Source organism: Neodiprion lecontei, chromosome 1 (genome assembly GCF_021901455.1).
Source record: "Neodiprion lecontei isolate iyNeoLeco1 chromosome 1, iyNeoLeco1.1, whole genome shotgun sequence".
Lineage (NCBI taxonomy): Eukaryota > Metazoa > Arthropoda > Insecta > Hymenoptera > Diprionidae > Neodiprion > Neodiprion lecontei.
Genome location: NC_060260.1, coordinates 26,501,357 through 26,518,339, shown reverse-complemented (window position 1 = coordinate 26,518,339; position 16,983 = coordinate 26,501,357). Strand labels below are relative to the sequence as shown.

The 16,983-nt window shown below is 38.0% G+C and overlaps 1 protein-coding gene across 6 annotated transcripts in view; it reads right to left on the bottom strand.

The window, feature by feature from the left end:
- Positions 1 to 16,983, bottom strand: part of LOC107221926 (octopamine receptor Oamb) — a 120,388-nt gene that overhangs the window by 20,381 nt on the left and 83,024 nt on the right. The window contains exon 3 of one of the 6 annotated variants that reach the window (XM_046731394.1): positions 15,902 to 16,076. The exons of 4 other annotated variants lie outside the window; for them this stretch is intronic. The gene's annotated coding sequence lies outside the window, so the exon portion shown is untranslated. Of the gene's footprint in view, positions 1 to 3,566; positions 4,067 to 15,901; positions 16,077 to 16,983 lie in introns of those variants that run through there. One more of the 6 variants, XM_015661108.2, reaches the window with a different exon arrangement.

The following is a 16,983-nucleotide window of genomic DNA, read 5'->3' as shown; positions in this document are numbered from 1 at the left end:
AAGAAGAGCAGAGCTTTGAAAGCAAAGTATTTATTGCTCGTGTTTGCTGAAATACGAACTCAAAACACTCTTGGAAGTTCAAGCTTTTCCAAGCGATTTCAACATTTTACCATGTACATTAAAACACAATTTTTTATGTTTCAAGACTGCTGGGCAATTATGATGAATTCAGTTTGTTTATTCAATCATAGTGATGAAGCGTAGTTGAATTATGCATTTTCATAATAGGATGATTAAAAATTTCGGGAAAAAGTAGTTTTTCTCCGACTAATACAAGCGGTGTAAAAGAAAAGCTATTTTGTCGAAAAAATTCTCTAAAGATTCCAGTAAATAGTTTGTTTTCGAAAATTATTCGATAGCTGTATTTTCCAATATGGGAAAATAGCTTGCATCACGAGGTCGGATAATTAGCTGATCAATACGAAAACGAAGTTTGTTGAGAAAAAAAATCAAGCATGCCCGAAGAGCACCTAATTGATCGCCAGCCATAACTCAGGGTCAGATATTTCAACACGGCTGATCTAATAATATTATCCATATTTGAATGACGAAGCGGCGGCAAAGATATTCGATTGAAATTTTCTCATTTTGATTTATGTATAGCCCAGGAGTTCCTCCCATTATGCGAAGTAGCCGAATCTCACGAGGAGCGGAGGCGGGTCGGTAATATATATTCGTAAGGTATATTGAAATTTTTACGACCGAGATTCCACCCCAAAATAACCCTTATTGTTTATTTACCAATATCGATCCCGACAGCATTGGGCACATATGCGAACGTACGGGTGCAGGGGACATAAAAGATCCCGTCAGCACTCGGGACGATTGTGGAGAAAATCTTGGATAGACGAACGAGTGACTGCGATGTGATTCTTTTTTGCGCTCGATAAGAAATAGGATACCGTGAAAAACCTTCGACTATCCACCGTGACGCCCGCATTTTAACCTGAATTTTAATTTCGTGGTACCTAATGCGAAACACTTTGCGAATGAAGGTACGCGGGCTGACTTTAGTTGAGTAAAGTTTGTCTACTCCATTCTAATTCGGTGCAAATATTCGAGGACGGCTGATCGTTCGAGATCAAAAGTCGGTTCGCGATGTGCGGTGAGATTGAAGTTTATAAGGGGAGTTGGGTCACTTTTCGCAATGGATTTCGATGTTAATTTTTAATAACTGCTATTGATGTGGAAAAGCTCGCAAATAAGCAAAGTTTCTGGGGTGGAGAGATGCTAGCTTTATTGTTATTTTTAGCTTCGAAAAGAATTTCCAGCAGAGAAGAGCACGCGGCTTTTCACGAGTTCCGTGAAGGAGAGCAAGAAGTATTGTTTGGTCCATTCGTAGCGGATTGATGGTGAGTCAAGATTTTCATTGTGTACTGTACAGTTCAAGTTTGAAACGCGTTTTTCTCGAAACAGCATTTTTCAGAAGTTTAAACATGGTACCTCAAAAAGCAATAAACCGATCACGCTCAAATTTTTACAGCATCTTTATTATACCTTTACCTATCGCGTGAACTAGGATAATCATGATTGCTTTGGTAGTTTTTGTTTTACGAGCTAAACGAATGGTAAAAAATTCAAATTTTCAATTTTCTTTTTCCAACTGTACACAAAAATTTGGATTACAAAATTTTAAATTCAATCTAATTCGTAGCATAATCACAAGCCTGAAGATTAAAATGCTATTGGTTTTTTGTTTTTATTTCAGATGAGTAAAGCCGGATTCATGTCTACGATCAAGTACATTTTTTTTTCTAAGTACGCTCTTATCGGCCAGTATACATTAGGTTATATTCAATACTTCGTATCCAAAAACTGTGAAATGATTGTTTAAATATCGATAAATATAATGTGAAAATTATGAGAAATTTTGTTTCAATGGTTTGTCTTTTAGACTTTCCACGCATTTTACTCGAAACGACGTTTTTCGCAGGATAACTTCAAAACCGTTCGTATAACTGTACAAGGGTTTTCATGAAATTTGATACAAATTCTATTCTGATACATCGGTTTTGTAGAAGATAAAACGATTCGTGTCTCAACTAGGCTCCGTGAGTTATAAATTAAATACGTGGAAAAATTTGATAAAGATACGGAAAACGTATTGAAAAGATAAAATAAGCTGAGGATATTAAAATTTTTAGTCAATCACGTCATATTATGTTGAACTTAAAAACAGCCGATTATTTTAAAAAATTTATGGCTTTGAGTCACCAGGATAAAAATAGTATCCCCAATCCGATGGTTATTTGCAAATAAATCGCAAAAGGGTGAAACCACACTTCGATGAAGTCAGCAGTCAGAGTTTGCAGATAAAGATTCTAATTTTTGTTGGAACGAGGCAGCGAAAGGCGACAATCGAAATTTTGTCAAATATCATGAATCCTCGTAACTGTTTCTGGAATGATGGGCATAAGACTGAACTGCGTTATCCTACTTGAATGAAGTTCAACACACTCGGCTGCTAACTTAAGCTTCAACGATTTATCTTGATTAATAGAGCGACACTCTCATGCACGTCAATCTTGGATCATTAATCGCCGCATATAAAGATGCACGATGCAGTCTGCAAAGATTCAACCCATGCTTATCGCGTGGCATTCGGTAGTTCAGAGAGAGCCTGATTTGTTTTTTCTTTCTTTTTTTTTCGCGCAAAAAGACGTCTCGACATTTCAATGGAGATCTCAACGAAATTGCTGGACGAAACATTGAAAGGAAATAATTTTGTTTGATAAACATTCCGCGGTAATTTGAAAGTACGGATTTATTTAGCAGTCGAATAAACTGATGTCGTATTTCTTTTAGGACACCTTGAAATTCAGCGAAATTTTTTGCAACAACATTGCAGCAACGCTGTAAGAATCGGGTGAGACTGGTTTAAAAACAGCTGATGCGTAACGCGTGCGAATAGTTAGTTAAGGACATATTAAATACATATAAATCCCAATTCTTAGAGAGAAATAGGGGTTTCTTTTCATAAAATACTTTCCTCACAAACGAAGTCGTTTTCAAAATCTAGGTACATATTTAGTAAAACATTCGCCACAGGAATGATTTTAGTAATTATAATCGGGAAACCCACTTTCTATCCGACAATTATTATCGTCACATTTCTCGGAAAAAGCTTCCACAATAATACACCGCATATTTTGCAATTACTTGGAAAAGCACATTTTTTTTTTCTTTCAAACACTAATTGGATACAATTACAAAATTACTGCAAATCTCTACAACGCAGCAGTAAACACGTGAATCAACCAACCACATGGTAAACCGTACCGAGTACGACTAACTGAGTAAGAAGGTATGTCGCCAAGAATGTCTGACCTTACGGTTGACTGACTCTCCTTTACAGGCGACAGATATTGCACTTAAAATTTCTAGAGCCTGCCTAAGTGAGACAAGAGCTATCAAATATGGGAGTTGATCATACATTGTTGAACTTTTTCACGTGTTCTAAGAGTTTTTAGTCTATAACGACATTTTTGCAAGCTTCGTTGATCTTTGGCCAATTCACGTGGGTAACAGATAACATTCACACATCGTTAAAGAAAAATAATACTTACACAAAAAAGCCATATTTTCGTCAAAAGGATCCAGTCTGTTCTTGGGCCAAAACTTTTGGAGGACGGAGTTGCACATTTTTTTTCGTGCACAACGCGGAAAATAACACTTTGGCGTTGCGATTTCTGTAACGCATGTAATTTCAGTAAAATTTTCAAGCACGATAAAGATGACACTTTTTTTTTTATACCGATTAGTGGAAAACGTTGCAAACCGGATATTTTACTGTCAATTAAACGTATCGTACGTATGTTTCACAAAACTGTGCGAGTTCGAATTACCTATCTTCACGGTGGCACTTATCGAAATGTGAGATAACTTATTGCTCGTGAAAACAAAGCTAAAGAAAAAAGAATCAGACATATCTTTTGTTTTAGGTTATACAGATATTAGTTGAAACAGCATTCGTTATTTTTCTGATAATCATCGGCGTCGAAAAATTGCCATATCTCCGACCGCGGTCGGTGGCCGAAGATATTTGAAAAGCGGGAAGAGCGTCTTGTCCGCGTCGCGGTGCCGAGCGCACTAAATCCGGGCGCCGCGACGCCGAGAGACGCATGCGCAAACGTTATACGGTGTTACAACTTACAACTATACTCCATGAAACTGATGGAGTATTTCTTCCTTTCCCGTTTTCCGTCCCTCTATTCCGGCACTGTTGCTCCTGATTCGCGCTACTTATCATCCCCGTTACGCAGCTCAACGTTTCATCAGCCTTCGCTAATCCCCCGAAATATATGTAGGTATTATAAACTCGTTCATTCGTCTCAACGACCGATGCTCCTGCAATTATATGGAGATATTGACGAGCAGCACGGAAATGCAAGAGTCGAACTGACTTTCCATTCAACCGATGCGCGCGTTTGCCGAGTGTGAATGAGGGGGTGAATTGGAAGGATATATACCGTACGACTCGTCCCTCGACCCTCCGCAGGCCCCATTCAATTCCACCCCACGTCCCACGAAGGCGAGACTTTCTGCAGATTTACGTCTGTTCGTTTGACCTTATACTAAGTTTGGATTTTCAATGCTCGACTTTCGGTCTTTGAGCTACCTACGCGTGTTCTTATGCCAGCAGCTAAAATTTGGAGGGAAACTCTCGATCCCGGAAGTCTTCCTGCATGTCGGGGAGAGGAATTGACTTATACGGTGAATTCTGTGATTAAATATCACGCTTCCTCTGACATTTTACGACACTTCCTTGTCGACATGTGTAATCAAAGATTTCAATGAGTTGCAACCGATTGTAAAAGGTTGTTTTTCGAATCATCAGATTTCTCAGCGTCAATAGGATCTAATATATTTCTCGATCGTTGGATTATTGCCAACTTCAAACGTGATGATTAATATGAGCTGGAAGGATTCGTACGATATGTTTAATTTTTTTTCTATCATCATCGTAGTATCAAAATCGATTATAGGAATGCCGAATGGAAACGGAATTAATGAATTTTATGTTTTTCATATTGGCATAATCTGCGAATGCACGTGTATAGAATGGCCTACTATATGAAATGCCGAAAATAATACTTGAAACTTTTCACAATCATCGGCAAATGATAATTCGATGACAGTTGCATTAATTTACGGAACAGAAACAGAACGAGAACAAAAATAGTTGAAAGGAGTAATGAAAAAAAAAACATTTAATTTAATTGATGTTAAGAAATCGAAGCACCGCTGTTTGACTCAATCTCTATGTACAACGATACTTGAGAGTTTGAGTCAGTAGAAAACAGTTTACATAATTAAATATCTACTTGAATCAATGAAGTTTCTGAAACATATAGTTTTTAAATTACAGAATTCAGTTTGATTTGTCAGAAACGAAAAGTTTCTGCAAATTGAATCAAATATATGTGTTGTTATTAAAATTTTATTAGGTTTACGTACAAGTTAAAATTTATGCAATTTCAGGACTCAATTTTTCTCGGTGTAGAGAGAGATCCGGCGACTTAACGAATACTGTTGTCCAATCACTAAGCGTTCTTGAAACACCTCGAAGTAAATATAAACGATTTCACAAATGGCATCACCCATCAAAACATCATTTTTGGGGGTCTAATGCAAATTGCATTTCACCATAAAATCCAATCTTCTTCCGATAAAACATAACGGATCTTTTTTTTCAAGTTGTTAATCTGGTGATATCAATTTGATTTCAAACTGTTACCATTTTTAAGGCAAAATATTGCAGGACGACATTGCATCCGGTATTGAATACGAGATTTACCTTGCTAAGGTGAAGCAAAACAAAACGAGAATAATCAACCGTGAAACGTGATCGTCCCAGGACGAGTTATATGGCGGTTGAACAAAACTGCGCACCGATGCGTAACAAACCGACGTGGAAATACTGTCGAATATGGGAATAATATACGTCGGTCGTATATAATTACACGGAGGCTGGCAAATGAGATCCCAATTAATTAGTTTCGAAGACAGTTCGACATCGTAATTATTGTTCTCATAACTGATATCACATATTACGTCATTCATTGTCTGATAGACAAATAAATCATTTTACATTTGTTTCAAAACTAAATTAAATTGTACTGTTGTTTCACCTTCCAATCTATCCATACCTATCCGTTGGGAGATGTAATTTCTGCGTGAGACGTGAAACTCGAGGATACAGTCCTTGCATTCATCGACGCATATTCTTCAGGAATTTTATTTTCACCTTGTTATAATGTATGATTAATGTGCAATTGTTTCGCCATTCTGACACGATGCGGGGTCGTAACAACGAACGCGATTAAATTATCCGTATATAATACGTACCTACAAAGAAATCAGACCTCGTGTAAAGCGGGTTCGAAAAATGCAGCCGTAAAAATATCCTCGGTCTTTATTATTATTGTTATTATTATTATTATTATTATTATTTTAAAATTTTCTCGTCGCAGCAGTATAAAACAAACCCGCTCGCTAGCAGGATGTATCCCTAAGTGGAAATGTTTATTCGTACCGAAATGAGGTTCCATGGACACTATCGTATACTTTGGTTGTATCCAATCGATAAGCGGCGTCATTTATTTTGGACAGTACCTGACCCCGTCGGTTTTCCGGATAAGTAAACAACAGTGGCGTAATTTCATCTGATTTTCACCTTGATTCAGTAACGGACCGAACGAATCGAACAACGCGCCTCATTAGTCGCGATATATCGATATATACCGAACGCGGGGTTTAATTATACGAGTGAAATTCCATCGACTCGAGGAATCCGTTTATAGAGTCTGTGCAGAGACCGATGTCTGTTCATCAATATTTACTCATACGCTGCTAAGTTTAGCGTCTTGACTAATTCGGTGAATTTAGATTCACAGTAGAGCACAGGTACTGTAATAACATCAAGACGGATGATCGTTGTCGGAATTCCGTACGAAGAGGGCAAAATCGACGTTCCGCGAGTTTCAATCCTCGAATCGCGACGATTTCGCAGGATACGTAATAACGGATGAATAACTGCAAATATACAAGTCGAGTGGGCGACTCACGTTTGATGCCTGGAGCATTGAATCTATGCGCGAGAGATTTTTTCCACCTGCTGCAGGGAAACAACGAAATGTAAGGTAAAAGGAACGGTGGTGGAGAAAAACTGAAAAATAAAACGAACAAAAAATGTCAAAAATCCTACACGAGGGCGTTGAAAGAATCGGAGATTATAGAGAGAAAGAGAACCGGCTTGTTGTATGGATACAGCAGCGGGATTCGCGTGGGACTCGGATTGTGAATTGCAGATGCATGTCTATCGGATTCCTGCGAAATGCCCGGCAGGACAATGAAGCCGAGAGTGCTTTGCCGGACGTATTTCGCATAATTGCCTTTAACTAGTACCATTGATATTCAGAAAGCGTTTCACCGCGTATACGTCGAGGATTTCCGGTCCATCAGCTAACGATTCGAGTATTTCCGGGGACGGTAAAAAACAGAGATTGATAATATTGGGAATAGACTTTGAGTCATAGAGCAGATCTAGTGGTTAGACGCGTTCGGCGAGTACACTTGTTTTATCGAATAGAGACTCTTTCCGTACAATCACTCGGCTAAATGCTCTTCGAAGCAACGCGACTTACTGAATCGTCTCTCAACGAAATGTCTTGATAACGTATAGTTTGAATGATAGCTGCAACAATTCTTGAACATAAAGTGTCAATGTAAAGTATCTTCAAGATTATAAACTAACGGTGAAGTTATATCATAAAAAAAATCAACATTTTTCGTCGAAAACGAATAACGTTGTAAACAGCCGTAACGAGCACGTCGCCATTGATTAGCTTCAAGCGGACAGCATCGCTGATTATTTATTATTTCAACGTAAAACAGAAAACGTAAAGAGAGACTGTGTGCAAATAAATGACAAACAGTAGTGAGGCAAATTAAACTAACGAGAAGCGATTTACATTTACAATTTCAAATTTATACAATCTTTTTCGTCACTACTAATCGTAACCTCTCGTCACGAACGGTATGTTTAATACACGCACAATTATACATCTCCCCGCCTTTCTTGTTACAATTCGTGTCAATATTACTCAGCAGAATTAGCTGCAATATTTTCACGTATTCTGCAAGAATGCCTTTTTTGTCCATAGAAGATTAATATAATCGCTTTGATTACTGTAGCAGAAAATATCTTTTGCTTAATATTCTTTCATCGACAGAGTAAAATTCATAGTTGATAGATGAATTCGACAAAGGATGATCAGGGAGGAATTTATGAAATTCTCCGATAGCTGAAATGCTCGTATAATAGAGATGAAATTCGAACGGGTGGGGATTAAAGTCCGGTGAAGGCGACACGGAATTATACCCAATAGGTATGTGTACCATTGAAATTGAACGTGTGGGCGTACATGCGGAGCAGAGTGAATTTAATTGACATATTGTCGACAGATTTGTACCTTGGTTCGCCCTGTTTCAGATTATTTATTACAGAATACAAGTTCCTGCGAGCGTCGAACGTTCCGCAGTCCGCATTGAGCCGCAGTAGTAAAGCCATTGATTTGTCCGACGAGCGTGTCTGTTTGCATCCGAAATCTTGTATACCGGGTTGAATTATTTCAATCAACACGTGCCTCGCGACAACTGTGGCTAACTATCAATATGCATCGTTATCATACACTGCGTACAATGTTTAATCTGCATCGTTCTATACATACATACGTACATACGTAACACGTGTGTACGCATGACAGGTGGAAAGCTGCAATCACGCCTTTCGTTTCAGTACAACGTTTATAGTACGGTTGTTGTACGATCGACTACACAGTGGAAAAATTTTCAAATATTCCGATTTCTTTCATTATCATTTTTTTGTTTAATTAATTTTTTTACTCGACTTTGTCCTTCTATGTTATTTTTCGCTTACGCAACTGCGGAATATGAATGCGAGGAAAATTTCATCTCCAGTCAAATGATACTCAGAAATCTTTAGAGCTGCGCGGGCTTTCTCCGAACCTGGCGTCATTATGGTTATATATATATATATATATACACCGTGCCGTGAACAATGGGTTTAATTCGCGGTTAGAAGGTGGGTGTGAATTTTCACTGTGACGATATCGGTCATAATATATAAGCTGCATTGCGCTCGGCGAAGTTTTTATCACCTCGATTCAAACGGTCCAGCATCAATTAGCCTTGAGCTCGATAAAATTAGGCTTAACAACTGCGAATCAATTAGGAACGATAAAAAGGCGATTAATTACGCGTCCTTACCCGACGCAGCTGTTCGAGTCGAAGCCTAAAGAAGCTCTTTTATGTCTGTTCATGGCACGAAAACGGGTAATTTCTCAGTTGTCACCCCTCAATGCCTCCGATTGTGAAGAGTTTGAAATTACCCTCGTCGGGCAAAATCGCCATTTGGACTTTTGCTTTTCACCTGACTTCCGCGGTTTCGTTTCAAATACTCACAATCAGAGGAGCTTTCTGCCCGGGTGTCGACCGTCTCTCGTTGCTTGCCGCTTGTCGACGTCACTGCAGCGAAGAGAGAGAGAGAGAGAGAGAGAGAGAGAGAGAGAGAGAGAGAGAGAGAGAGAGAGAGAGAGAGAGGTGGGAGGGTGAAGTGAGAGACAGAGAGAGGAAGCGAGGCACTCGGAGAAGGAGGAGGAGGAGGAGAAGGCGATAACACGTAACAGGGACGAGCCGGGTGTAATACTTTAGTCACATGCACCCCAGTCATCGATCATGAGCAGCCCAACCCCCGATCCTCGAGGTCCTGGCGCACGTGTGACCGACGTAGGGAGGCTACAGGACCGTTTAGCATCGACATTGGACACATCGCATTAGCCGAAAACGTGCCTCGGTGTCTTTAGCCCACTTTGGCAGTCGGTCTTTGTCCGATAGGTACAAAGAAGACGAATGAAAAAAGGGGAGGCGGGAAAATAGAAGCATTAACGGGGACGTAAAAAAAAGACCTCGTCTCTATTGTGCGAACCATTTGCTGATGTATCAATCGACCACCACCCACATCCTTTCTTCGATATGTAATGCTCTACGTATAATACACATGTGAAAATGGGTATACAACGTCCATTATCGTTATCGCCAAAGCGTATTGTGTATAAGTCATTCGTGCATAAGAGTCGGAGAGTTTGACTTGCGCTTATGTACGACTGACGCTTAGAACGTTGAGAAAATTTGAATATTGTCGAAATTGCAAGAAAATGAGATACGAGTAACGATTCGATGTACGTCGTACGAATTGTCGATGTACGACGTTGACTGCTTTTTGTAACGTTAATTTTATTCCCGTTGTTCGCTACGTACGTTTAATTAATTCAATAACATCTTGAAAGCAATTTAATGTTGTAGCAGTGTCAAATTAACGCAATAGTGAATAAGAAAATGTAATACGAGTGACTGTAATTCAAAATAATAGTACCGCGCGCTAGATCTTCTGATTAAAGGTGGAAAACTCACTCTCTTCTTATATGCCGAACTCTATTCTTCACTTGTAGTCAAAAATGAAAATACTCATCGAAATCAGATATTTATATCAGTAAAAGAGTCAACATTTTCCAACGTACATTCACGACCAATGCCGAATTCATAAAAATCATCTGCAGTTCATAGAACAAACTGTAAGTTAGACGTCTTGTGAAAGAAATACAGATGCATGCAATCAGTCAGTTCATATCAATTAATTTTTTGATTATGCCAGATTCTTGAGCGTATAAAGGCACTTCAGCTGTAGATTGAGAGAAAAACGATACGTGTTACAGGGTGAATGAAAAAAGGGCAAAGAAAACGAAAATCGTTCGGAGGGTAATGATCGGTTGGCCGGTGGCTAAAAATCAATTACACTCACAGTACTGAGAGCTAATGGTAAAATGATGACGATGCTTTTTCAACCTCGTTCATGGATATATGAACGCCATGCTACTGATTGATATACAGCGTCGAAAGCAGAGCTGCGGGCTTCTGTGTGTCTCTCTCTCTCTGTGTGTGTGTGTGTGTGTGTGTGTGTGTGTGTGTGTGTGGTACACGTTATCCACCAGATACATCTATTATATACGAGAATTTCGTGCAGGTGGTGCATTATACGTCATTCGCCGACGTTCCCGTTGAATAATTCATCACATAACCAGACAGGCATAAATATTATCTTCAACAAAATGAAAATTAAACATTTTCCCTCTGAATTTGGCGATATGCATACATGTGTATATATATATAAGCATTGATTATATGTACGTTGATCCACCGGCGCATTAGCCAATATGTGCAAAATTCTCCCGTTGCTCCTTTATCCACCGATAAACGTCACGCGTTCAAAGCTGGTGTAACGATTAAAACGCCTGCTCACCCTTCGCTCAACAAATCAAGATTATATCCAGTACGAGTGCAGAACAAGACTTCAAAAATTTAATCATTCAGTTTTCGAGGATGACGTCAAACTCTGATTTTAACCATTCGCGTTCCCGTTTATTATAGTTTTATTTTTTTTTTTTTTTTGGTTGGCGTCGAAGAAACTTTGACTAACTTAATTAACTCAGAGGGTACTATTATCGATATCATTGTTTACCTCCAGCGAGCAAAAAATTTTTTTTTCAAATCTCCATCTATCAAATATAATGTTTTTAAAAAACAATTATTCGATTTCGCTGTCGATGCGTGGAATCACCTTTTATGAGAAATTACTTCATGCGAGAGAAATAATTCGGCAAAACGATTGTTGTGATGCAATATTTACATTCTTTGCACTAATGGCATGGAAGAAAAAAGCTGAAAATTAAAAAAATGTATCAAGCGTGGTGGAAATTCGAAAAGCGGTAACGCGGAAAAAACCGATACCTTGACGTTTTATCTGGGCCATCCATCTTCGTGACACCATCTTCGTCCTCGACTTCCGGACCTCAACCGGTTGTTATCTCATTTCCGTTGTCAAACTCAAGGGACTGCGGAAGAATCTTGCGTGAATTATTTTTAAAAAATTCACGTCAACGGGACAAAAACGATGGATACGATATAACTTCTCACGGTATTCTGGATCCGTAACAAGATTCTAATACCAAACATTCCAAATACGAGGAAATCTCACCCTGGCAACTTCATTGACGAACATGAAACAATGAAGAAATTTTCGCGTGCGAAGACTTATGATACTATAGACATTCCAAATTTGATGATTGAAGAATTTTGAACCATTTTATCGGATCAGCTGCAACAAATTAGAACAGTTTTTATGAACATTCGAAATCTTTGAAAATATCTATACGTAAGATTAGCTGTTTGATTCGATCTATCAAATTGTTTTTGAAATTGTCAGGTCAAAAATAATAAATTCTATCATATCAAGTGTGTATTTTTTATTTTTCACTCTCATGCATTATATGGAAGTAGATTTAAATCAGATTTCTTCGTGAGTTTTGAACACGGAGGCTGAGAAAAGAAATCAGGTAATTACGAACGCAGATTATTACATCCCTGGGAATATCCTTGGAACGCATGAACGGAACTTCGGAAATGTTTTTTGAACTATTTTTCATCTGCAGGAGATGTACGTGATCCTTTGGCATACAAATGCTGTTTGACATTCGAAGTGTGTCGTTGGAAGTCGGGATGCGGAACTTCGGTGAACAATTTTCTTGCCGGAATATCTAAGATTGTACATTTTTTTTTTTTAAATCTCCTTCTGTATCCTGTAGGTGATGAAGTTCGTTCGATAATATCCACAGAGATGCAAAGATACATACGTTGTATATTCGTATATTGTGAACGTATATGTATAATATTTGTAATGCTATTAAAAATATGAAACTTATGAGCGTCAGAAAAAAATTATTTGTGATTTTATACCCCCTAAAGTTTATTTAGGTTAAAAGAAAGATTCTGTCAAGAGATGAGCGTTCTACGTTACGTGGAAGATCGCGCTCAGTTGATTATTAATTTTTTCTTTACATTTTTCTCTTTTTGAATTTATGAGGTATCGTGAATAATTTTTTTTTTCATAAGTTACATCAATCTTAGTATCAATTTGCGACACAAAGAAAACCCATACTTGTAATGTTAAGTCTCCAGTTGATGTTTGAGAAATGCTACAGTGTTAAAGTGTAAAATAATAATTGAATTGCTACAACGTGTTTCCTCATAAATTCAAAAAAAATTTAAGAAAAAAGAGAAAAAAATAATCCTTTTAAGGGATGCCGCGGTGGAAAATAATAAATTATTTTTGTCTGATACACGCTAATGTATATTCTTTCTGGATTCGAGCTGCTACCTGATAAATTCATTTATTTCGGTATAATGTATCCTCCGAACCACGAAAACTGGCCTTTGTTAAAATAACATCGAAGCCGCTCGCGGCCGGCTTTCAAATTTCACAACTTTGTTTAATCCCGGGTATTTGTTTTGTCAAAAGTGACAATCTGGCCCGACTAATGATCGCATATTTCGAGAGCTATTGTACTATTGCTCCGATGATTAATAAAGTCTATTTCTATAGATATGTCCATTTATACAGCGTATAAACGTGTACAAAGTTAGCGCACAATACGAGGTATGAAAATTTCGGGTAAGTGAAACTATAGAAACAATATTCACCAATCAGTTGAGAAAAGTTTTTGAAATACGTAACTTCTACATACATTATTCGCGGACAAGGTGTCGGATACGCCAACGAAATTGACGTGAAGTAAGCGGGTACGGTATAAAAAAAAAAGATACATTATTAACGCGACAAGTTTCCAGTTTTGTTGGCAGTGAGTTATTTAAGGATTGCGGTTCCTTGTAATATCGTGTACAGCGATACTAATAACAACACTTTGTGACGAGGTAAAGTTATAATACCGAGTAATCGGCACACTCATTTAGAAATGATAAACGTCGTTACTCTTTAGTTTGCTGTTCTAACTTTTGTGTGATGTGTAAACCCCGTTCCCATAGTATCGGTTACCGTGATACATGACATATGACTATTTTTTCAAGAAGAACAAACCGTGGAATTTCAACACAACTTTCGCGTGCAGAAGTTAATCTAATTCTTACCCTGAGTTAGCGTAAGAAAAAAAAAACAGATAGAAAAAATCACAACTTTTTTCGACTATAATCGTAACGATTGATAGAATTCCCGTTATAGTGAGCAAGTATTTTTATATACATTATCTAGAATGTTGAACTGTCGTAAGATAATTTGCCCATTTGACGGATTGTCGTGGTTGTTGCACTGAGAGATATTTTATACATTTAGTGCGGTTACTACATTTTCATGCTACTGCACCGTGAAGTATGTATCTTTAGTTTACTAACTTTTTCCAGTCAAATAAGGACTTAAAATCATTTTATTGTAGCGTTAGCGTGAAATTGTCGTAGTGACCGTAACAAAAAAGAATACCGTAACACATGTATACTCAACCATGTGGTACACTGATAAAAAACTCAATTTCATTTCAAACCTCAAAACTGTATTTCTTTGTTGTGATAAAAAGTAAAAAAAGTCAAGTAATGTGGAGTAACGATAACTAAAAATTTCTCCCGATGTGTAGACGTTAATTTTTGTACTTTTGAGCTGGTAATTCTGTTCGCTAAACCTGCAGCTTAGTCGTTGCATGAATGGGGTATAATCAAGCACCGTCGGGTTTCCACGTCTTGAGTTTCATAGTGAAATTCTACCGGGAGGTAGCTGAAACTTAGGTTGAGGAGATTGTACAACGAGTAAGGCGAGAGTCCAATCTCTGACCACAGACTAGAAATGCTGGTTTGGTATTCTAACTCACGGCACTCCGGGATCACGGCGATTCAACCTGCGTCTCGGGGGAAAACTGAAACTTTGATTTGACTCGGATAATTCAGGATCAAATTATGTCTGGGATTATGAAATTAAGACTAGTTTCAGCGCGTAAAACGTTTAAGTTTCAACGATTACCGTCCGAATTCAAACTCAGAAATGGATTTGAGCACCATTCGTAACTGACCGAGCTGACTTTTCATAACAATGCTTTCCTGATAGTTTATAATATTGCTACAAAGGGTGAAATGACCCGTTTTGCCCCCTTCTTTCATCCAGTGGTCGTCATAGATAAAAGACATGTGAGAGCTTTCATATGTCACGAAATGAATAAGGTTGCTCAGTCAACTACAGTATTATTGTAAAAACAGTCTTGTTTCTGATTTCTATCTAGAATCACGTATCGCCGATATAAGCATTTTTCATTGCTTCATTTATTTGTGTTTGTTGGATCATTTCTTTTCGGTCAACAATTTTATTCCGTAACGCGAGATCTTTACATTACAATGTAAACTATCATTCGCTTTGTACCCTGATTTTACCCTCCTAGAAAATATATAACTAATTTATCGAACAGGAATGATAGAATTTAGAATATATACGTTTCGGCTTGAATTTTAATAAGCTCCTGAAGATTCTTCGTTAAATGACTAAAATTGGTTCAGACTGTGAATGTGTAACATTTGTTATTCGTTGGAGGATCGGGTGAAATTCTACTCATTTAAAAGACGCCATCAGACGTGAAATTTTGAGGTGATGAAAGAGAAAATTATGAAAGAGGAATAAAAATTCATCCATTCGACGTATGAAATTTTCGGCTCAATGTCGGTAAGAATTTATCCCGAAAGACATTGCACTGCGAGTGAATGAAAAGAGGCGTCCCTGGTTATACAGACAGTAAGTAAGTATCCATGCGAGGAGTCCATTTGGAGGCAAGAGTTCTTCAGTCTGAACTTATCGCTTATATATATTCCAGGCGGTTTTTCAAATTTCCTGATATTCTTTTCTTCTCTTTCATACTCTTTTCACTTTTCACTTTTCTCTTCGCTCTTATTTCCTCGGCCATTTCGCCCATCCGTAGCAGCTAGTATAGGCACGTACCGAAAATTGAAACATCCATCTTTGCGCTTCTCATCTTCTCTTTTATCACGCCACACCTGCGCGGATATCGCGCCACTTCTCGAAGGAGGTGAGATGCTCTGAGAAAAGCCAGATACCTATTCACAGCGGGCCGAAATACCGCCGTGAAACTTTCCAAAACATTCAAGCCCCACGTCTAAACATGAGAGAAGAAAAACCTCTTTTTTAAATTTTGCACGCTCAGCTGAAATAATATTGTAGGTAAAGCATGTGTAACTTCTTCTATCAATTCATGACCGGCTTTGATGAAATGTTATCGAAAGCTTCAATCGTGAATGTCGAATGCAGAATCTCAAAGGATTCTTTGTTACTAATACGAAATTAATTATCAACCCGCAATAATCGTTTATATAGTAAATTCAATAGACTCAGAAAAAAGAGGATAAGATTATAACAAATTTTGGAGAAAATATTTCGACAGCACGTTTGATACGTCAGAAGATGAAGGGAAGAAAAAGATCAGATTTTACTTAAAATTGTAGGAAAAGAGGGACACATCAGGGTTTTTAGTAAAAAAAAAAAAAAAAAAAAACTCTCGTCAACTATATTTTTCCCTATAAATATAGCATGTTTTACTTTGCACACAGTGGTTTTCACAGTTTCCAGAGTAAATTCTGCATTCTACAAAGTATATTTTTCCAAAAAACCTGAGGCGTCCCTCTTTTCCTGCAGTTTTGAACAAAATCTGCTCTTTTCTTTTCTCCGTGAAGATTGAACGGCTTTGCGGTAAATTATCTCTACGAGTGATCGAGCTGTTTTTAAATTCACCAAACGTCAGTATTCACAGATTCCCTCGATACACGCCCACGTATCAAACCATGCGCAATGTAATATCATACCTGCAGCAATCGAGTCGTCCAGAATTTCGTTACACGTACGTACCTATTCGCGAGACCGCGTTGCCTTCGTTATTATTATCATTGTAACGTATTGCGGGGAGCTTCGGTACTGCTGGGGAAACCGGTTGTTTAATCCATCGAGAGATATGGACGATATCGTGAGGACAATAATTTTCCACTGCTAGCCCGTAGAGGGATGCCAAA